The following is a 22,950-nucleotide window of genomic DNA, read 5'->3' as shown; positions in this document are numbered from 1 at the left end:
ATATCTACAAGAAACATGTAGGACCAGTTCCGCAGCCCCCACGCAGGCAATTGCTGATGTAATCGGCATGACTTCCAACCAAAAAAGGATTTGAGAAGGTGAAGATGCATTTGCAGTTTTGATTTATTTAAATCAAATCACCCAATTATTTTGTACTTTGTTGTGTTTTCTAAATAAACAAATGTATATATTAACAAATGGATACAATATGTGAATTTTTGTATTCATTTTACATTTATTCCTCCTACGGAGAAATCCGTTCCGTATTAACAGAGGCAAAGAATGAACTGCCAAATTTTTAGAAGGAATCGGATGCTTTTGTGCTTCTAAATTCTGTTAATTAACTAACTTACTTATTCTACCTAAGAGCATCACCACCAACTAGAACAAACATTCAAACAGCCCACATGGAAGGTACTGATGATGCCCAAACAGTTCACCTTGGTCCCTGCCTTTGAGATGCCTTCAATCTAGTCAGGAAGACAGACAGACCTTAGACAATAAATAACAATACACACTAGGCTTAGGAAGTGCCAAAGGCACAGGGCAGGTGGGTACCTTTAGGGTACCATGGCCAAGTCCTCTGCCCTGGCCTGTTATGAACGCCTGGTTTACCAAGATTACTAAATCGGTCCTCATTTCCTTGAAACCAAAATTACCTTCCTGAAGTTAGCGTAATCCCTGTTGTTTCCAATGCACTGTGATTTTGAACAGTGCACAAGCCTGGAGAGTGCCCTGCTGTCTTTATCTGTTAGGTGTTTGCCCTTATTCTGAAATGCCTGTCCCTATTGGAAGGACAGACTGTCAAGGAGGTGCTGTCACAAAATGCAATTTGATCCTGAAAACAAGATTTAGACTTGCTCATTAGGGCCAGCCTAACTGGGATATAAAATGCTTATTTAATTACAGCCTATCCACTTTAGATTTCAATGAATGGTTAGTTAAATTTCTTGAGACATCTATTGTGAAATGTGCCCTGTTAATCTCATGCAGGTGGAAAGATACTGCCCAAAGTAATTGAATAGCCCTTCCATTTTCACCTCTAATTGTAATGGCTTATAGAAGATATTGCATCACGGTCAAAGTCAGTATTTCTCATCTCGCGAATCCCAGCGTGATGCCATATTTTGTTAAGGTCTTTCAAGTGTCATTCTGATGTCCTCATTGGTTTCGCATTTGTTGTTGGTCGTGTCTCTCTGAGATACACTAATTCTAAACACCTTTGCGGTAATAGATCTTGTTTATTGTTCTACTTGGCAGGTTAAACATTATCTTTTGATTCAATGTCTGCTGCTTTCTTAGGACCTCATCAATCCTAATTATAACATGGGACATATTGAAGTTTTTGCACATCATATATTTTTGTCTTAATTCACTTAAGAGAAAGAAATGAACCTATCTCATTCTATGAAAGTGAGAACTAGCTTCCTCACACAAAGTCATTCATAGTGAAAAGACCATTGAGGTCAATTATTTTAGTTAATTTATGCAATGAAAGAGAGAGGAACCGGTTAAAAAAATGAATGTGAACTGAGTGTGGCCATATATATATATATATATACATATATTTAAAAGCCTGTTTTATTAGGCTAACATAACCCTCAAACAGCAGGGAGGAAAAATTTAAATTAATGGATGGCTGAGACCAACAAACTTTCAGGGTTCTAAATCTTTTTTTTGTTTTAATCCCTAATGGTTTCAGTGACATTTTTAAAAGCAGGAAAGGAAAGAAAGATGAAAAACAGGGTACAGGGGATACGAGGCTTTTATCGTCTAAGTTCTGGCTGTCTATGCACCTCACTTTTACAATCAGAAAGCAGAAGAAATCAGGGTTGGATTTGTCATTTGAGGAATTTTATGCAAATGCAAATGGAAAGTGAACAAGGCAATGACAGAAATAAAAGTGTAACCAGTCAAATAACTACAATGAAGGCAGAAAGTGTCTGCACTACTTTACTGGATACTGAGGACATACTAGTGTGGTGTGTAAGGCGCCCCTGCCCCCAGCCTCATTCAGCAAAGATGCGGAACAATGTACCTACGACCCATAGCATGGGGCTCAGGAAGAGGATGGGCTTAGAGACAAACAGGAGGAAAGGAAAGGACTCTAACAAAGATACAGACGTCCATCCAGTCATCACCCAGCGCAAAGGTTCCCAAAGCTGGCTGATCATCAAAATTGCCTCCAGAGGTTACAAAAATAATAATAAAATTACAGATTTCCAAACCTAAACTCAGATACACTGACTGGAGACTTGGGGAGGGTCCTGGGAGTCTGTATTCTCAAGGATTTCATGGAATGGAGCAGATGATCAGGCAGATAGGGGTACCACTGTTCTAGAGAACTGTGGCAAGCTTTGGAGAGGATGGAATGCCGAATAAATAAGAACACAGCTATGCGGTATCGATGTCATCAGTTGTGTGACAGGCACACAGAACTTCCGTTCTACCTGTTGCTGAAAGACCTATTAATCCATCAAGATTTTTTACAAAAAGCATAACACAGAAACAAACAACAACAACAAAGGAGTTTCAACCAGGCTTGATACACAACAGGGATCGGCAGACATCTTTTGTGAAGGGACTGTGTTTCAATAAAACTTTATTTGCAAAACCAAGCAACAAGCTGGATTTGCCTGCCTAATAATACAGGAAGCCTTTTTAGAAATGCATGAGTTGATGCAGGACATGATGCAATGGGGACTCCAAGTCAAAAAAACAAATGGGTTCAAAATCCCTCTTACCACCAAATAGCCAGATGACTTTGCAAAATTCAACTCATCTTTCTGAGCTGAATTTTGTCATCTATAAAGATGGATGAGCTGGGCTACAGAATCTCTGAGGAAGCTGCCCTCCCTTGGTCTCTGATTCTTTGCGAGACCGCAGTCTCCTGGAGAGAATCACCAATATGCTGTCACCAAAATTCCAGCATTTGTTTCTTCGTTCACGGTTGATCAGTGAATCATAAAGAACAACAGAAGCTCTCAGGTCATAAGTATGATTTATCTGATGAAAAAAGGGAAAAGATAGCATTTGGTCAAAATAAACGTTATTTTCTCCAGACACAAAGAAGCAACCAGAACAGTTATTAAAATTTAAATGTCATACGCAAGTTCATACGGTTTAAAGTCAGACTCCCCTGTTAGTGGCTGAAGATCTGAAATTTGAAAGCCCTGCTTTGTCAAAGCAGGCAGTGCTCACTCTAACTGTGGTGTATTAATTAGGGAGTGAGAGAAATCATCGATCGAAATTGTTTTTCCAAAAGGAGACCATTGTGGAGGTATGTTTGTACTAAATAAAGGCATTATGTTTTGCAAGTGGAAATGCTAACGCAGACAAGAAAATAAACAAGACATCATTTTAAAACAAGATGCAGAGAAAAAGAGTGTTGAATTAGAAATCAGTCCTGATGTCTAATTCTGTCTCTGCTACTACCTAGCTCAGCCAGGCCACTTCCCTCTCTTGGCACTATTCAGTCCTTCATAGAAAACATCATAATAGCCCTTAGTAGGGCTCATTACTGAGCCCTTAATAGGTACCAGATACCGTTTTGGGTGTGTTAGAAGAAGCTAAAGCACAGAGAGGCTAAGTAAGTGGCTCTGGAAGCAGTATTTGAACCTAGTTGCTCTCTACAGTGCTGCCTCCCAAAGCATGGCTTTCACGCGTCCCTTCCCAGCTCAGAGACCCGGATCCACACTTCCTGTGAGTTCACACTCCCCCCACCAGGCATTCAAGCTCCTTCTCCTCTGATCCCGACATGTTTCCCCACTGTATTCCTTGTTCCCCCTCTGCCCAACACCTTCCTTTATTAAAAAGCTCTCCCTGCCTGGCCCCGGGAAAGTGTCACCTGATTCCCCTGCAGAGCTGTGCTCTCCAGGATCTTCTCTCCCCACTCCCTGCTCTGCTTTCTCCTGCCTTTGAAGCCCTACCTGAGCCCTGCCTCTGAGGGAGGGAGCACAGTCAGAAGAGCATGGATGGGGGTCACGTGAATGGGCCCATGTCCCAGCTCTGTCACAAACTCCGTACGGGAGCTGAGAAATGTCATTTAAACTCTCTTGGTCTCAAGTTCTTGATAAATTGAGTGCTGGACTCCATCTGAACATTTCAAACTTGTGAACTATTGTTCTTTGAAATGGTAGATCCCTTCCCCTAGTTCACTCCTTAGATCACCGATTCCCAGGCCAGTACACCAGGATGCCTTGCTTGAAGGAGAGGCGGGTGACCTGAAGCCACTGTCACTCCTCTTCCCTGCCTTGGCAGTCTCTGAGGCACCTGAGGGATCTGCAGAAGAGAGCGGGAAGACACCAGTGTGGCTTTAGTCATTCATGCACAACCTCTACACTTTTGTGGCATATTGGTAGAGGTTATACTCTATCATTTACTTAAATGTTCTTTAAATCAATTCAGCATTTTCACTTAAACAAGTTCATTCGAAAAGAAGCTTTATAAGCACCATTGCAAGTGGAAAACAGTATTATCTTCCAAAGTATAAAGTACCATATGCACACACACACCATATACATTATTTGTTATATACACAGATTATATACATATACATTATGCACAGAGTATATACATTTCATATATACATATACGAACTATACATACTACTACATATATAAACATACATATATATATAAGCTCTCTCTCTATATAGTTTATACATATATAAACTATACATACTACACACACACACACACTCAGAAAACAAAGCAATAATATTACTGCATTACTCTAGCAAGGTATTTGCCTTGCAAAGCCAGCAGCCTACTTACTCTGTGTCTTAAATGGCTTGTAGACCCCATGAGAGGGGTCATGCTAGGGACTAGGGTATTTATACACCAACTCCTACCAGTTGCCGGTTGGGGCTGCTGCTGCTTTTGGGTGGTTTTCATTCCTTGGCACGCTGGCTTTCCTCGGTTATGAAAAAAGCCCCCGGGCAAAGGGACACAGAGATTGGCAGCTGGCGGTCAGTTGGAGAGCACTGAAGCGGGGGTGGGGGGGTGGGGTTGGAGCAGGGCCCTCACAGCATCTGCAACAGCTCCGTCTCAGTAAAAAGCCCTGCCATTGTCACCATGTGGTTCTTGCTTATAAAGCATTGAGAACCCTTCACTCTCATTCCTGAGTCCTTTTCTCCAATAAAAGACGTATTCCTGGCACAGGGATATTTATACAACTAGAAAATAATTTTGCTGAAAAATCGGCATAATTCTCCATGTTACCTACTGAAAAAGAGTTGTCGCTATGGAGTACAAAACTGTCGCGGGATCACTGATTCAGCTTGAATTAAATGAATAGTTTCCTCTGAATGTCCGCATCATTCAACCATGAAATCCTAGACAACTTCCAGAAAGTGGTGGCCCAGAACACCCTGATCTCACTCAGAATACTATTTATAAGAATGCCCTGTGTGCAATAGTCTTTACAGACTTTTTTCCCCTTCTCAAATGTTCTTTCGCCTATGTAGATGGCATTTATGCAATTCAGAGAAAGGCACCACAACAGGATTAGTCAGCAACGAGCCCTCTGACGCAGCTTCTGTGATCTAGTTAAAAATAGGAAAGAGGATGTTTTGCATAAGTCATCACCATTGTGCAGGATCAGAGAACTGCCCACTTTTTTTGGTTTCCACATCCTGTTACTTTATCCAAAAATAGATGAAAAGCCCGTCCCGTCCCCTGGATTTCTGGACGAGACCTTTGCTTCTGTGACCTAGGCTCCCTGGGCCTTCTTGTCTTCAGGTTCCTTCCCTTCACTCTCTGCCATTTCCAATTATGCTTCTCAGCCGCAGGCTCAGGACCCCTGCCTTTCTTCCCCTCTCCCAGGGGTTGTGAACTCCAGGGTCCAGTGGGGCCAGGTGGGGGATATCAGCTGTGAAGCCCGCCAGGTGGGCAGGTACACCAGCCTGTGGCCCATCTGACACGAAGGAGCTCTTCCTTAGTTTCTCACAGACCAACTGACTTTTCCCGGAGCAGCCAGCAACCTAGAGTGCCATGGGAACTCACCTGACCTTTAGGTGTTAGAAACAAATTTAACTACTAATTTTAAAAACTAGAGTAAAGGTCAAAGCATGAGTTTGTGGTTTGTCATCTCTGTTCCATATATTCTCCTTTGTGGGTTGCCAGCTAGAAAGTGGGGTTCTACAAAATCTACATCCATAGGTCTTTCTCCAGTTCTTGGTCTCTAATTTGGATTATGAGAGGGGCCTTGGATTCTGATTTTGGCTCTACCCGTTTGCTAGCCGTGGAACTCTGGTTGACCGCTTCATCTCTCTGGGCCCCAAGTGGTCTCGTCCGTAGGATGTGGCACTGGGAGCCAATGATTATGAGGGCTCTGCCAAGCTTTATTGGCCTGTGAGTCTGACAGACCCTCCTCTTCACCTCCTCTTTCTTGCTTTTCTTGATCTTGAATTCCCTACCACACTCAGTGACCCAAAAGTTTTTCAGATTTCCTCAGCCTAGGAGTCAGCCTTGTTTGTAACTCTGCTTCTGTGCAACGTCCGACCAATTCTCCTGCTGCCACATCCCTTAAATTTCCCTTCTGACCAGTGATGACTGCTCCTATCATTTCCCTACCAAACCAGTGGATTTGGATCCATCCCTACTTGAGCTTCTCCATCACCCCCAGCTCTAGAACTCTTTCTCCAAAGACAAAAAATAAAGAATAAGTTTAAAAGCATTTTGTTCAGCAATTTTCCTTGGAAGAACATTTAATGGCCATTTATAACCTGCATTACTTGTCACATCCAACCTCCAAGTTGCTTTGCCGCCCTCGCAGGCTAATGGAACCACTCAAGCAGCCACATTTAATTCATTAGCTGGGCACCAGAGGAGGGTCCGGCAGGCTGTGGTGCGGTCAGGGGTGGTTCACAAGTAGCCTCTCTTTGGGATATCACGCAGTCACACTCTAGGAAGAGCTGTAAATATTTAGGTAGTATCTCAAATCTAAGTGTCTAATGCATTATGGGTAATAACGTTACCAATGTCAGGGGAGAAAGAAATCGCTGCATTTTTTTCCCCTTATGTCCAAAAGTACAGAAAGTATTCTCTTCCAAGAACCAAATGGGCAAATTCCCATCTATCCTTGGGGGAAGCTGAACATTGGAGGCAAAACGATGACAACATTTGAGAGTCGAACCTCTCACCTCTTCCTAGTTTTCTGATTGGTGAATGTATTGTTTGCTAGGGCTGCTATAACAAATTATCACAAACTGAGTGCCTTAAAACAACAGAAATGTACACTCTCGCAGCTAGAAGCTGAATAAAGTCTCTACAGAAGAATCCTTCCTTGTCTCTTCTACCTTCTGGGTGGTTGCTGGCAATCTTCTGCATTCCTTGGCTTATGGGAGCTTAACTCCACGTTCTCTTCTGTCTTCACACTGACAGGTTTCTTTCCTATTCTTGCTTATTATAGGAACAGCCGTCATTGGGCTAGGGCCCACCATAATCCACTATGATCTCATTTTCATTTGATGATACCTTCAGAGACTCAATTCCAAATAAGGTCACGTTCAGGGTGTCAGGGATTAAGGACTGAAACGTATTTTTGAAGGGACACGGATCAACCCAGTACGACAAAGACTTTCACTTTCCCTATAAGAATTACACCACGCACAGTATACAGAACCACCTCTGTAGACAATGTTTTTTTCTAAATTGGTCATAGCACAACTGCACGGTTAGGATGAACTTTGCATATCCGCTGGTGCACTTTAGCTCTAAATGCAGGCATGGAAAGAGCAGGGGAAATCAAAACTGGATTTTCAACGCACAGAGGCAAGCTGTTCTAAGGTACTTGGGTTTATACCCTAGCCACAATGAATGTTCTGCTGTGTAGAGTCCCACTGAGCTTTGAGGAAAGGATCCGGGTGGAAGATCTTGGCAATGCACCGAGCTGAGCCATGAGAGGCCTAGTAAGTGGGAGATACCGAATGTGGGAATCAATATGGTGCTTCATGGGAAGGTGAGGAATAGTGGTGACGGGCCCCAACTGAGAAATGGGACTAGCTGTTGGACCAAGGACAAGCCTACCCTCACTGGCTGCAAGTGGCGATTGCATGACAGAAATTCTGCCAGCGGATGTGAAAATCCATGTCAAAAAGAAAGGTAGAACTTGAACTGGCAGTAGTGGGCACCACCTCGGTGTTTCTTGAGTCTTACAAGTTTACAGCTGAGAAAAAAGCTACGGGCAAGCCACACTCTGTGAGTAGAGCACGATGGATTCTAATAATGGGTCAGATAGAGCCTTCTTCATTAAAGTGATGAAAACCACGTCAGGAGCCTTAAAAACAGAAATGGATGGGTCTAATAAAAATGACACGGTAACATAAAATTAAATGTGCACTGTGACTCTTGTTCCTCTATTTCCTTGAGTTAGTGTTCATATTCGTCAGTACTGAGGGCGAGACTGCTGGCAATTATAATCATGACAACGACCAGCAGGGGGCAGAGTCCCCAGATGTAGGTGAAAATGTGAGAGCCAGACATTATGTTGGGAGCCACATGCTTCTCCCGGAGACTCTTTCCAGGGCTGGCATACACTATGTGTGGAGGAAACAGTTTTGAAAAGAGTCAGTGAAAACGGCTGACAAGGAAACTTAATTTTTTGGCACAGAAGTTGTGGAGAAATTTTATATTTCTAGTTGGAAAAAAAAAAGTCATACCATAATGTGTTTAAGTGCATTTTTTAAGTTAATTCTGAGAAGACAATGTTCCCTTAATGAAAGACATTCTGTATCAGGACAGGATGTAAACACGGCTGGGAACTGAATAAGGTACAGCAAAGGCTAGTAACTAGAGAGGGGTTGGGTATAGCTTAATGAAGAAGCACGTTGCCATGGAAACAAGCCACTAAGTGGACTGCAGCCATCTTGAATGCAGACACCCTATAAAGAGAAAGGAAGGAGACTGGAGACATGCCAGATGGCCAAGAGTTCTCAGGAGGGACACTGAGGGTAGTCCTGGCGTTAGCTATATGGCACTAGAAAAGAGCCTAAGGCAGTCAAAAGCCACCAAAAGAGGGAATAAAAATTCCAAGCTCGTTGGGAATCTTGAATTTGGCCTTATTCATTTGCTGTTCATCAATCTGTCGGTTCATTCCAACGAACACTGGCTGAGTGCCTTCCATAGGCCAGGCACTGTGCTAGGTAGCGAGGCTACAGAGAGGAATGAGATATGTCCCACCTCTCAAGGATCCTGCTATCCCAACCTGCTGTCTGGAGGAGCAAGACCTAAACACAGTCCTCCTTTCTCTCTCCCAGGCATCAAGCCTCCCGGAGCCCTGCAGTTCTGGTTCTGTTCCAGGGTGACTGCCAGGTTTCCTTCCTGCCAAGCGGCATCCTTGCCACCTTGCCTAGGATTCCAGCTCCTTCAGAACTGGTTTTCTTGGCCTCCGACCACAGCCGTCAGCTGCCTCTGCCCAGATATCGGTTGCTCATTCTGACCTCCTCCCACGGCCTCTTGCTGGGCTTTCTCAGAACCTGCCTGGAGTGTCCAACTCATTTCACTTCCTGGACCACCCAGCCCTGCGTGTCTTCTCCACAGGTTCTCGGGCACGGTCATCACCTCGGCAAGGCGCACCTATTCCTGTCTCTGGCTTTTGCATGTGACCTTCAACATGGATGGTACAGTGACTCACGAAATCATAAGCTCACAGCATAAGCTGTTTCCTCAACCGCTTTCCCCTGCATGTCAGGGAACAAATCCTCCAGCTTCCTCCAGTAGCACCCAGCAACACCTCTTCCTCCTCTGGTGCCACTGCCAGACTTCCTGTTCAGTGTCTCCACCATCGGCTCAAAAGCGCCCTTCTGTGCCTGCTGTGATCTCACCGATCTATTTGTAAATCTCCGCGGCCTTTATAATCTCTCTCTCAGTCTGAATCATTTTTAAGGACAAACCAACCTTCCAGAGTGTGTTTTTGAGCGTGACACTGATATCACAATCCTATTGTACTCGTGACATGCATGAAATTTCACTGTTCACAAACTTCACTCGGCGCAGTTCTTCTGGCAATGCAGTAAGGTAAACAGGGCAGGTATTATGTCCATTTCACGGATCCAGAAATTGAGGGTCAGAGAAGTGCTTCAGCTTTCCCCGGGCCACACACTGAAAGCTCTGAGCCCTGGGCCCTGAGTCTTCGTCCACACCGTGGCTCACTGTGATTCTCAGGGTGCTTCCTCCTGTGAAGCCAGTGTCCTCCGAAGAATCTGAATAAACAGAAACAGCGACTCGTGCCTTCATTTTCCCCTTTCCCTTTAGATCCGGTGGCATAATTGTAGATCCTAAGATTTAGGAAGTTCCATTCTTCCTTTGTTGCCTACAAAGGGGGTGGGGGGGGGGATAACCAAAGCAAACCCTACACAAGAAAACCCTTTTCTCAGGAACTCTAGAAATGGCAGCGCCGCGTGCAGAGTATCCGTGCACACTCCCCAGAAGCCTAGCGATTCTCAGACTCCTCTCCCTGTAGCGTTTTTATCACAAGCTCCCCGAGGGCCGCGTCGACATCTTCCTAATGTGCTGTAAAGCTCTCTCCCTCCAGGCGGGCCTGTGCAGAGCCAGTAAATATTGATTGGGGAGGTGGGGGGGGGGGGTAGGGGGGAGGTCGGGCGCGGGGAGGGGGGCAGCGTGTTCCTTTAGAAAGCAAGCCAGCCGTCTTGTTACTAGAATTCCCAGGGCAAGAGAATTATTTACAGCGAGCCTGGCCATACGGTGTAAAGCAACTCAGGGTATTGTAAACCACTTAAGAAAAGAAGGCAGAACCGGGCGGGGCGGGGCGCGGGGAGTAAATGAGTCCCGGGACGGCGGCCTGCGGCGAGGGGAGTCTAGAAAGCTCTGGCGCGGGAGGCAGAGGGCGGCGGGCGAGCTCGGCTCGCCCCGCCCGCCAGCCGCGCTCCCCCCGCCGCACCCCGCCGCGCTTCCCCCCCTCCCCCCCCCCCCCCGCCACCACCCCGCGGGGGCTGCACCCACCTGGGCTGCGGCGGCGCCTCGCTAGGCGGGCCGTGCCGGGCGCCCCCGCGGGCCGTGTGGGAGGCGGCGCTGTCCCGCCCGGTTTCCTGCAGCCGCGTCCCGGCGGGCCCTGCATGACTCAGGGAGATGGCGCTGCCGGGAGAATTTGCTACCGATCGCGCACTCCCCGGGGGCTGCTGTGTGTACACCGTCTCAGCCGCACCTCCCCGCAGACTTGTGAAGGTGCTGCCGCCTCCATTACGTAGGAGGAAACTGAGGCTCAGACCCGGGAAGTTTCTTGTCAACGATCTTCCCGCCGGTGAACGCTGGTTGTCTGACTCCAAAAACCTGTGCCCTTCACCTACTCTAAAAACGCGCTTTTACCGGGCATCTGATGGGTTTCAAAGATTTCACATTTTATCTTGTGTGTGCCTCGCAACCAGCCTACGACATGGACTGGATGAATGTTCTCCGTTGAAATGGAGGCTCAGAGAGGCCTCAAGCCGCGCAGCTGGAAAGGGGCAGACGAGGGCGACCAGCACAAGCCCTTGGACACTGAGCCCAGGAGCCTGTTCACAGTAAATCTAACTCTGTGGTCATGTCTCATGACCATGAGCCAAGTCACTAGGAGGTTCCATCTCACAGGGGTTCAGCCTGGGGAGTGGGTGGATTGTGCAAGTGGACCCTGGAGAGCCGATAAGGATGAAGCATGTGGGCCCAATGCCTGGCACAGACAGCTGATCCAGAAGTTCTCCTGGAATTAACAAATGAATTTATCGCCAGGATGCTTATTACAACTTTGCCCTAACCAAACTGTTAACATAACCAGCTCTGGTTTAAATAGTGTTTTCATAGGGACGGTTGCTGAGTCCTAATCTCTGGCCATTTCACAGTCTGTCACCTATCATCTGCAAGGATTTGGTTTCTTACCTCTGGGGAGACAGCTGAGGGTGTTGCAGCCGGGCTCCTTAAAGTACGCCATTGTCATGAGGACACCTGTTGTTCCACCCCTCTCTGCATCTTGCCTCCTAACTTTCCAACCAGCAAAACTCCCAAATCCCTCACTTACACGAATCAGTGTATTTTGAAAACGGTCACGTGTGCCTCCTTTTTTTTAGTGTTTTCTTGTGGTAAAATAATACAACATAAAATTGACTGTTGTAACCATTTTATTTATTTTTTTTTTCAACGTTTATTTATTTTTGGGACAGAGAGAGACAGAGCATGAACGGAGGAGGGGCAGAGAGAGAGGGAGACACAGAATTGGAAACAGGCTCCAGGCTCTGAGCCATCAGCCCAGAGCCCGACGCGGGGCTCGAACTCACGGGCCGCGAGATCGTGACCTGGCTGAAGTCGGACGCTTAACCGACTGCGCCACCCAGGCGCCCCCACAACTTTCTAATTTCAGAACATTTTTATCATCCCCCCAAAGAGATCTCAGACCCACGAAGCAGTCAGCTGAAAGGGTGAGTTTGAGCAAACTGAGTCACCAGTTACACACTCCTGTTAGGCACGGGATAGGGGCGGCCACAGGAGTGTGTAACTGGTGACTTGGTTTGATCAAACTCCAACCTTTTAGAGGCTCTCTCAAGACAAGGACTCTGCTGGGGACAGTGCTGTGGGATATTAGAACTCCAAAGTCTTCCAGAATACTCATGGCTGGCAGTTGTCAGAATTGTATACTGTATGCCTTAGAAACTCAGAGAGCAGCCGGTGAAAGTCAAGAATTGCTTGGAGGCTTGGAATGCCATAGCAACAGGGGGCACTAACCATTGATTTATTGCCACCACTCCTCCCCGCACCACACATAACAAGACATAAAAGGACCCACAGTCCTAGAGAAGGAAGGGTTAATTCTATCCTCAAGAGGTCTCAAGATACTCTGTTAATTACACCGATTCTGTTTCATTATGATTCATTGCTAACATATGTGTATGCAACAAGCTTTTCCTGACTCCTACTATGTTCCAGGTGCTGTGTTAGACACTTGGGAACAGCGATGAATTTACCCATTGAGGTGCTGGTTGCGATGAGGGATAGAAGGGAAGCAAAAGATCTGGCTCTTGGTTCTTCCTGGGTGTGGGCTGAATAGAACGGCAGTGTGGCTCAAGGTTTGCAGCATCTGGAGGAGGCTTCAGGAGGGGGGGTGGAGGGAGAGAAGCTTGCGCAGAAGATTGAGAAGATTGGGAAGGGCTTGCTGGAGCTACAGGGGGGATCTTTGCCATCCTCCTGCCGCCGCCACAGTCCTTCCCACACTGTACTGATGTCCTTGTCTGTCTAGGCTCAGGGGCCTCATTATATCCTGGCACGTAGTTTAGTGCCTGGCACATGTCACCAAAAAAACATCAAAGCTTTCTGCAACAAGAGGACTGAGTGCATTCTCTGCTATGTTATAGCTCAAGCTGCAGAGTAGGGCTTTGGACCACGTGCTCAGAGGCTGGTGTTCAACCTGTCCTTTCCATCACTGCATGCGGCCTCGATGTCTTTTCCATTCTCGGTTCCTCATTTTCCCTACTTGAATAAAACCCTGCCTGAGCTCCTTCCTGGTGAGGTTTAACAAAAGGAGACGTAGCACGTACCTTAAGGCTCCTTGTTAAATTAATTGGGGAATTAATCAGTACAATGTCATTGAAGACAATAGAAATGTGAGTTTCAACAAGAGAATGTTTGTGTCGCCTAAGAGGGTGAGTGGGCTGTCTCGGGATGTGGTGACTGGCGAATACTGGGGACAAGTCTTGGTCCAGCTGTTGTGGGTGGATCCAAGAATGCAGGGTTTTGAGGAGCGGATTTAAAGTGAGAATGTAAATACGGGTTCCTCTTCCAAACTGGGCTGGGAAGAAAGGACCACTAGAATCAAAATAGCTTGAGTCAAAAATAAATTGGTCAAGAAATTTCTATAAGAAAGGAGGAACTTGGGACGCCTGGGTGGCTCAGTCGGTTGAGCGTCCAACTTCGGCTCAGGTCACGTTCTCATGGTGTGTGAGTTTGAGCCCCGCATCAGGCTCTGTGCTGACAGCTCAGGGCCTGGAGCCTGCTTCAAATTCTGTGTCTCCCTCTCTTTCTGCCCCTGCCCGCTCACGCTCTGTCTCTCTCTCTCTCTCAAAAATAAATAACAATTAAACAAACAAACAAACAAACAAACGAAGGAGAAACTTAAGCATACTTGTAGGCAAAAGGGAAGGCACAGTAATAGTAATTGCTGACATTTACTGAAGGTTTATCATATGTTAGACGTCGATTGAAATATTTTCATTTAAGCCTCCCGACAATCCAGTGAGGGAGACAAAATACTTTCAGCATTTGAGAGTTGATGACACTGTGGCACAGCGATTCAGTGATTTGCCCAAAGCCACACAGGTGGGGCTGCGTGGACGACAGGAGGCAGGACGGTCAGAAACTGCGCCAGGTGAGGGGGAGAAGGTGGGTGCACGCGAGAGAAGACAATGGACGTGGTTGCTGAGAAGGCTCAACTGATTAACCTCCCGAGGTTCCATTATTACCCTAGACTGGACTGCAGTTTGGGGATCATTAGACTGGAATTGATTTTCTAACGCCGAAATAAGACTCCTATTGTCCTGTGATCTGAGCTGGGTCATCAGAGCTACGGCAACTGCCCAATATTCAACCCGAGAGAGAGGGGAGAAGGGATTCAGACCGTAGGAGAAAGAGACAGTTGCTTTGTGACTGCACTCTACCAAGCCCAGCTCGTTCATAAAGGGGTGATTTCATATTCCTGGAGCCTAGCACGTTACCGGCACCAAGTAAAAGCCAGCAAATATGTGCTGCGGAGACAAATGAGTGAAGTGCTCAGTACAGTACCGTGCGGTTACGTCACAGAGAAGAGCCCAGAGCCTTCTGCACGTCAGACGTGACACCGGGCCTTCACACCCACCGTGTCACGTATAAAAATGTATTTAGTTATTTATACCCACCTCGTTTCAGAGAGTCTTGAAGAAATACCTTCTCACTTCATCCTCTCACCGTTGCTCGGGTGCTGGTGTTACGATTATTTGTATTTCCAGATCACAAAACGGAGGCAGAATCAGTGGCCCAGTACTTTGGGTTATCTTGAGGCACTGGTGATTTGAGATCTTTTACGTGGGTCATGTCTGTAGGGTCAGATGGTACTGCTCAGAAGCTAGAGTTTCTAGGCCAGAGAATTCGCCTTTAGATTTTGTTCTTGTAGTAAGTTAAGAGTCTGCCACAGCTGGGACGCCTGGGTGGCTCAGTCGGTTAAGCGTCCGATGTCAGCTCGGGTCGTGATCTCGGGTCGTGATCTCACGGTTCGTGATCTCACGGTTCGTGAGTTCGAGCCCCGTGTCGGGCTCTGTGCTGACATCTCGTAGATTCTGTGACTCCCTCTCTCTCTGCCCTCCCCCGCCCCCCCCACTCTCTCGCTCTCTCAAAAATAAACAAACATTAAAAAGATTAAAAAAAAGAAAAAGAGTGCCACAGCAGAGCTTTTGAATCTCACCATTGACAATAGGGCCCCTATTCTCAGGTGATTGACTAGCTATAGACTTCAAGAAATAAGTTTCCTGATAATAATCATGGCCAGAGCTGACTTCTACTGAATACCTACTGGGTGTTGCCATTGGGCTAAGGGATTTCTTTACATTATCTCTTTTAAGCCTGAGGTAGACACCGTGACGACTCCAATTTAAAGGTAAGGAAACAAGCTATTCTGTTTGGAGGCGTCTGCAAATTGAAATCTCGGGCGCTGCTTTCTCCTCTAGTACGTGCAACGGTCTCTTTGATCTTTCCACTTGGGTAGCTCACTAGCATCTCACACATAACGTGGCCAAACCCCAGCCTCTGATCTGTCTCTCAAATCTGGTGAGGTCGTGTTTTGGCTGAAGACACTTCAGAGGCTTCTAGTTGCTTGTTCTGGCTCCTGCCTCCCTCTCGAGCGCTCTCTTTCTCTCTGTCTCTCTCTCCCTCTCCCACCAGATATCTCAGCCTTTGCTCCTTTATTCATACTTCGGGTCTTGCCCTCCCCAGCCCCAGCCACACACACTAGTCTCTGCAGACTCCTCCTGCCTTGTGTTGCCTGCTTATATTCTTACTTCTGGTCTCAGCTCATCAGTCACCTTCTCCGGGAAGCCCTCCCTGATCATTCTCCAAGTCATGAAATCTTTCCTCTCAGGTTCTTGTTTCACTGTATACCTCTTCTTTGTAGTGCTTGGAACAGTTACAAATTTAGGATGGTTTGTGATTATTTGACCAATCTCTGTTTTTCTCAGGAGGGCAGGGACTGTATCTGCTTTTACTCACAATTTTATCTTTGGTGCCAATATCTGGCGCGTGAGGAATACTCAATAAATGTTAGTTGCCCAAGGGCATGAGCCAGGAGTGGGACCTAGGGCAATATAGCCTGGAGGGCTTTATTTCCTCATCTTGCTTATGGGGGCGCTAAAAGGTCTTTCTGGCTTTAAGTCTCTATGATGCTTTCATTTCCTGTCTGAATGAAGTTTAAGTCTGATCTTGAATGTTATGAAGATTTCATCCAGCAAACAGCTCTCTCTCTCTCTCTTTCTATTCTAATACAAGTTTTGAGGCATAAACACCCAGAGTTTAAGTTTGGTTTTTGTGAAAATAAAATTTCAACACATTTATGACTTTGGAAGGACTAATTGCAGAAATGTATTCATTTCATTTATTGGTGACATCTCATTCCCTAATAATTAAATAATATGTTCTATGAGACGGAAAGATGTATGTTTAGGCGGCTCATGGGAAAATTTGAAGGGAAAATAGCAAGGCTTATTTCTCAAGTGGCTTCATAAATTACTGAAGCAAAAGCAACACTCACCTGCCCCTCAGCGGCTGACAACATAGTCACTTTTCGGAGAGCCAATCGAGGTAAAGAGGAGGATGAGCAGTCCACCAATCACTACGGGACTGCTTTTGCACAAGCGTTTCTTTCATCTCTCAGTTTTAGCTGTGCGATTGTGCTATTGAGCAGCAATGGCCATGAACTGTGACCCGGAAGAGTCCAGAAGCTCCTACAATGGCATTAGATGGCTTCATTCTACCTTGATGTAGAACACTAAAGCAGTCGAGCACGAAGAAATGACAGTAGCTAATCCTGACTGAGGATTTACAGCGTTAAGTGTTTATGCCTTATTCCATTTAATTCTCCCCCAAATCTTGCAGGTAAGCATTTATATTCCCCTCATTGTACAGATGGAACATATGAGGCCAGGAGAATTTAGGTAATTTGCCAGACTATACAGGTAGTGACGGAGGCAAGTTTTGAAACTCAGTCCATTTGATTCCGGAGCCCCTGTTCTTGAATGCTTCCATACACAGCCAGTATACCCACCTCCTCTGTGGGAAGATGAAGTCAAGGAGGCTTGGAGCCGAGTGTCATTTGCGGGAGCCACACAGGTAAAAGGGCAGAGCTGGTACTGACACCGGGTTTCTAATGTCAACCCCGCGCTGCATCATGCAAGGTGTCCCATCAGGCAGAGGCACCGACGGATGTGAGCAATCCCAGGAGTGGTAGGGCCAGGTTAACACTGCTTCAGGTTTCGTTCCCCATGGCTGGAAGGGCCAGCCACAGGGGAGCTCCCACAGGTCCCTGGCACAGGGAGAGGCAGCCCACTCAGGACCCCGGGAGGAGTGTCCATGAGTCACTCGCTGGCCTGTGCTTCCCACCTGTGCTCTTGACTTCAGGTTCAAGGAGGAAAGACAACAAATCAGGATTCAATTCTTTTAAACAAAATGAACAAAAGAAAGATAACCCAACCTGCTGGCTGCTCCAAGAGAAATGTCCTTATGTAGGATGTTAGAGTTCTTAGAAAGAATTGAATCTAATTCCATGAGAACAGCCATTGATTTCTGAAAATCCTGTCTTCTGCTCCTCTTGTGTTATGTATTATTAGTTAGGGAGAGTCTAGCACTATCTAGGGGTCCTGGTGATGCACTTTCACCAGGAGTGTCTTGGGCGGTTCAGAAACGGTTTACCGAGAAGACATAACGCACCTTGGAAACCCCCTCCCAGGTCATCCTGTGACATTATCTAGGAACTGAGAAGTTATAATTAACATACTTCGGTTTCACCACGTATAAAATGGAGGTAACCACAGTCCCCTCCTCAGAGTGATGTCGGAAGGATGGTGTGAACTAATACTTGTAAAGTATGTAGAGCCTTGGGGCACCCGGGTGGCTCAGTCAGTTATGTGTCCAACTTGAGGTCACGATCTTGCAGTTCGTGAGTTCCAGCCCCGCATCGGGCTCTCTGCTGTCAGCACAGAGCCCGCTCTGTATCCTTTCCCCCTCTCTCTGCCCCTGCCCAGCTCTCTCTCTCTTTCAAAAATAAATGAACATTAAAAACAGATTATTAAAGTACATAAGGTCTTCATAGGTAGATTCTTAATGACTGATAGCTGCCTTGATTTTTTCTGAGCTTTAATGAGGTTCAGACAACTGTACATCATCCAGGGGTGGGTTCCTTTGAAAATCTTGACTAAGGAATACACTATCATGGTCAACTGGAGTCAAGTGGGCTGGGATTCACATCCTGGGTCACCCACTGACCAGCGAAGTGCCTTTGGGCAATTATTTAACTTCTCTGAGGCTTTGTTTTCTCATCTGTTCAGTCAGGGTGATAATAGCATCTACCTCATTGGGCTGCCGACAGAATGGAGTGACAGCATCTATGCAGAGAGCTTAGCACTGGCCCAAACATCTAATAAGGGCCTGAGAAATATTAAGAATCTACTGAGTACATTTATAGGTTTCATTATGGAAAAAGTCAAAGGTCCTGTATTCTTGTGGAGACTACATACTATTTTTAGGCAAAAAGCAGTCTTTAGAAAGCCTGTTGATGCTTCCCTACTCCAAGGGCTTGTTACGTAAAGCCGACTGCCCCCTGAGGAGCCTCGAGGGCCAGTGCAAGGTGTACTTCCAAGGCTGACAGTTGAGCTCACCTGCGATTTTGTTGTTCTGTTCCCCTTTCTAAAACGTACTTCTTTCTCTCCTCTGGCAGACAGGAGTGTCTTCAAAAACGCAGGATTTGAAATCCTTTTTCTTCAGAAAGCCTTTCCAAATTCAGACATTTTCCTCTAAATCCCCCCAGCTATGGTACATTAATTTCAACTTACCAAGCCCATCATGAAGGCCCACCCTGTGGAAATCACTGTGCCGGTGCTGTCTGGGACCCAAGCTGTGAAGAACTTGTCCCTGTCCTCAAGGAACTGACAATTACCATGCGGCTGCAAATATTTTGCACAGTAAGTATAACATAATTATTTGGTCATATTAGATTATCGTGCAGGCTTCAATAAAACATGGGCACATATATTTCAAAACCGGCCATTTATATTTTTAGAAACTCCCTCGACACACAGTAGATGCAGTCCTGACCTCTAAACACAACCAATAATTTGCTGTAGTGTGGATTTTCATTTGTGAGTTCTTTCTCTTGGCATCTTTTGTCTTTTATTCTCAAGATGAATTCACCGAGCCCCTCACTGTGCCACTCAGTGTGCATTTGAGGGACAATGGCAGCCCAAACTAAGGGATTTTGTTCAGTGTTCTATAAACAGTGGGTGTTTACTAAATGATAGATCCGTTCTTGTTGTCTTAAAAACGTGTCTACAGATATTATTCAAAAAGAAGGAAAAGGAGAGAGTGGGTTTGACAAAAAGAAATCTAAATTAACCGATTAGGGGCTTGAGGGGGCTCCGTAGCAGGTAGCTGGGAAAGAAGGTAAAGAGGAGAGTTAAAGTTGGTATGGAGGAGGGGCAAGGAGCAGCGGGCAAATCTGACCTTCCACTGGTGGAGAGCCAGAGGCTTTACACTTACCCTTTCAATTCATATTTTCTTTTTTTTTTTTATTTTTTTTAACGTTTATTTATTTTTGAGACAGAGAGAGACAGAGCATGAACGAGGGAGGGGCAGAGAGAGAGGGAGACACAGAATCAGAAGCAGGTTCCAGGCTCTAAGCCATCAGCCCAGAGCCCGACGGGGGCTCGAACTCACGGACCGTGAGATCGTGACCTGAGCTGATGTCTGACGCTTAACTGACTGAGCCACCCAGGCGCTCCTCAATTCATATTTTCAAAGAACCTCTGCAAAGGAGGTGTTTATTATTACTACCTTACCAAGAAAGAAACTGAGGCTCAGGAAAGTCAAGGGTCTCAATCAACTGGTACGAATTCAGCTTTTGTGACTTTAAGGACTGTGACGTGCCCACAATCCTTCCCCTAGAGGAGGAGGCTGCCTCCCCTGTCCAGTGGGCTTGCAGAGGGGAGAGGAACGTTGGGAGAAGAGGGTACCAGCTGCAGCTGCAGAAGCGCACATCGGGACCTGTTGGACCTGCAGGGGGCGCTTGAGAGCCAGTCTCTACCCATCCTCATTTTTCAGCTTGTGCCCCTTGTTCACGCGGTGCCTGCTGGGAGCTACCAAGCCCTTTGACCTCTGAGCTCTCTGCAGACGCCTGCTGTGCTCTCACCGCCCCCCCCACCCCCCCCCCCCCCCCGGCTGTGCCCTCTGTAACTGCCTCCTAGTCTAGGCTTCCACGCTCCTGAGGCTGCCAAAGCCGCCGGCTTCTTTCGAAGCCTGGTGAGCTTCCTTCCCACAGAGAGAGCAGGGTCAAGACTTAGACAATCTCTGGGTGTTAATTCGTCATATGGCACAGAAATCGTAGCAAGCTTGTGCAGACCATACAGTACAGGCTTCCTGACCCTTGCAGCAGCCTCAGGTGTTAGGCTGATACTGTCTTATCTTATACATGAAGATACTGAGGCTCAGTTAGACCGATGAAACTGCACAGTGAAAAGGAGCTCAGCCTCATTAGCACAACTTTTCACTTAGAGAACAATTTGCCAGTGTTGAAATAAGGGGAGGATGTGCACACTGTAAGACCCAGCAGCCCCACTCTCTGCACCACAGGCATGTCCCCTGGAGGAGCTCGAATTGCGTCCCAGGAAACCTGCACAGAAATGCATGTAGCAGCATCGTTTGTGATAGCAAAACAATGGAAACAGCATAAATGCCTGTCAAGAGGACAATGGGTCAATAGACTGTGGTGTGGTTACATGATGGAAATTATGTTGCTAAAAGGATCATGAGAGCTAGACCAATCAAAACAAATAACTCCCAAACACCTTGGCTGTAAAAGAAAAAAAAAAAAAAAAAGGCAGGAATCAATACCATAGGCACTAGAAAACAAACAAACAAAAACCCCAATACATACTATATAATGTTTCTATAAGATTTAACCCCATACAACACAATGCTTAGAGATATGGGCAGGTATCGCAAAGGTATGGAAGATGTGAGTGGGAATAAAACTCCAGATTCAGAGCTCTGGTTACCTTGGGGCAGGTAGGAGACGTGGAAATGGCACTTGCACTGTAATGGTAAAGTTTTATTTCTTAAATGGGATGGTAGGTACATAGGTGTGGTTATGTTAATTGTTTTGCTTTTTGTATGTTTTAATAAACTCATATTTGAATTTTAAAAATGGAATGCTACTCATTCCATCTATTTTTTGCACAGACCTTGAAAATGCAATTGTTTACTGACAAAGGGACCTCGCTTTGTATACCAGAGGCAATCCTGAAAAACATGGTATTAAATATTAATAGCTTGAATCATGGTTTCTTATGGCTTTATAATATTAGTTAGAATTACGTTTCTGCAAAAATATTCATGACAAGTCTCATAAAAGCAACAAAGGGATCCCCACATTCATTTCAAATGACTTTGTTGACACAGATTTCATTCTCCAAAAAAGGATCTATCAAACAGACAATGAATCTGTACTCTTCATTTATTTTTTGTAATGTTTATTTTTGAGAGAGAGAGTATGAGCAGGGGAGGGGCAGAGAGAGAGGGAGACAGAGGATCCGAAGTGGGCTCAGGGCAGACAGTCGAGTCCTATGTGGGTCTAGCACTCACGAACCCCCGAGATCGTGACCTGAGCCAAAGTTGGATGCTCAACGACTGAGCCCCCCAGACCCCCCCCCCCCCCGCCGCCCCGGGTACTCTTCATTTAAAGCAAGCTTACACTCAAATACTCCCATCCAGGTACTGACCAGGTCCGACCCTGCTTAGCTTCCGTGATCAGACGAGATTGGGTGCGTTCATGGTGGTATGGCCATAGACTAAAATACTCCACAAAGTTTGTCCCTATTTTGTTCAGACTTCTTACTAACTTCATCTCTCTCAATTGAGGAACCTAGCAGGAACTCCTTCGTTGCCTCCTTTATTCAAAAATTAATAAATATGCATAGAATGCTCATCAATTTCTAGGCACTCTGCTAAATGCTGGGAAAATGATCTGAACTGGACGGGCCCTGCCCTGAATGAGCATTCAGTTTCTGGGAGGAGAAGTCATGTAAAGCAGTGATTATAGCGCATTGACACAGGCACTGTGACTGGGCGTAAGCCGGACTCTGGTAAGGACGAATGTGACCCAACGTGACCTCTCATGTTGGATCTGAAAAAGCCTCTAAGAAGGGGTGATATTAGGCCAAAGACTGAAGGATGAGTGGGAGCTGGCTTCCAGGTGAGAAAGCAATTTCACTATTTCTTTTCAGAGGATTCAGACATTTTATTGAGGGGTTTCCATTGTCAACCAAAGCAGAGGAGAATACTAATCAAAATATTTTAAGGTACCTCTACCCTGACAAAAAAGACCCATGATTCTTCTTCAGGTGTAGCTCACTGTCATTTTTTCCTGTGTGTTCAAAACAAATTAGAATTGGATAAACTGGATTCCTATCACCCTTTGTCAAAGGTGTGGATACACTCCTGATCTAAGTTAAGTCAGGGGTAGATGTATCTGCAGTGAGAGCATAATTGCCCTGATTTTACTCCATGTTTTAAAAATTCCTCTTGACCTAGTTACTTAGGAGAAGAAATAGAAGCTCAGCTTCTCTGCATACACAGAAGGATCACAGGACAGACCCGGAAGCATAGGGGAGGGAAGGTATCACTGTAGCATCTTTCAGCCATGCTGATTCTTGTTAATTCCTCCAAATCCTGCACTCAT

General features: G+C 46.0%; 1 long non-coding RNA gene across 6 annotated transcripts; it reads right to left on the bottom strand.

The window, feature by feature from the left end:
- Window positions 1-2,585: 2,585 nt before the first annotated feature.
- On the bottom strand, window positions 2,586-11,026 carry LOC124519046 (uncharacterized). 6 transcript variants are annotated; one of them, XR_006963978.1, is made up of 3 exons: window positions 10,965-11,026; window positions 3,930-4,281; window positions 2,586-3,006 (listed from the first exon to the last, which is right to left on the bottom strand). It is a non-coding gene; the product is annotated as an uncharacterized LOC124519046 (long non-coding RNA). The 6 variants fall into 6 exon arrangements; XR_006963976.1 differs by lacking the exon at window positions 10,965-11,026 and adding an exon at window positions 9,183-10,354; XR_006963977.1 differs by lacking the exon at window positions 10,965-11,026 and adding an exon at window positions 9,900-10,354.
- Window positions 11,027-22,950: the final 11,924 nt, after the last annotated feature.

The sequence above is a fragment of the Lynx rufus genome, unplaced genomic scaffold (genome assembly GCF_022079265.1).
Source record: "Lynx rufus isolate CCGP_SWC_20201006 ecotype Redwood Valley unplaced genomic scaffold, mLynRuf1.p SCAF_26, whole genome shotgun sequence".
Taxonomy (NCBI): domain Eukaryota; kingdom Metazoa; phylum Chordata; class Mammalia; order Carnivora; family Felidae; genus Lynx; species Lynx rufus.
This window is presented reverse-complemented; position numbering and strand designations above follow the sequence as displayed.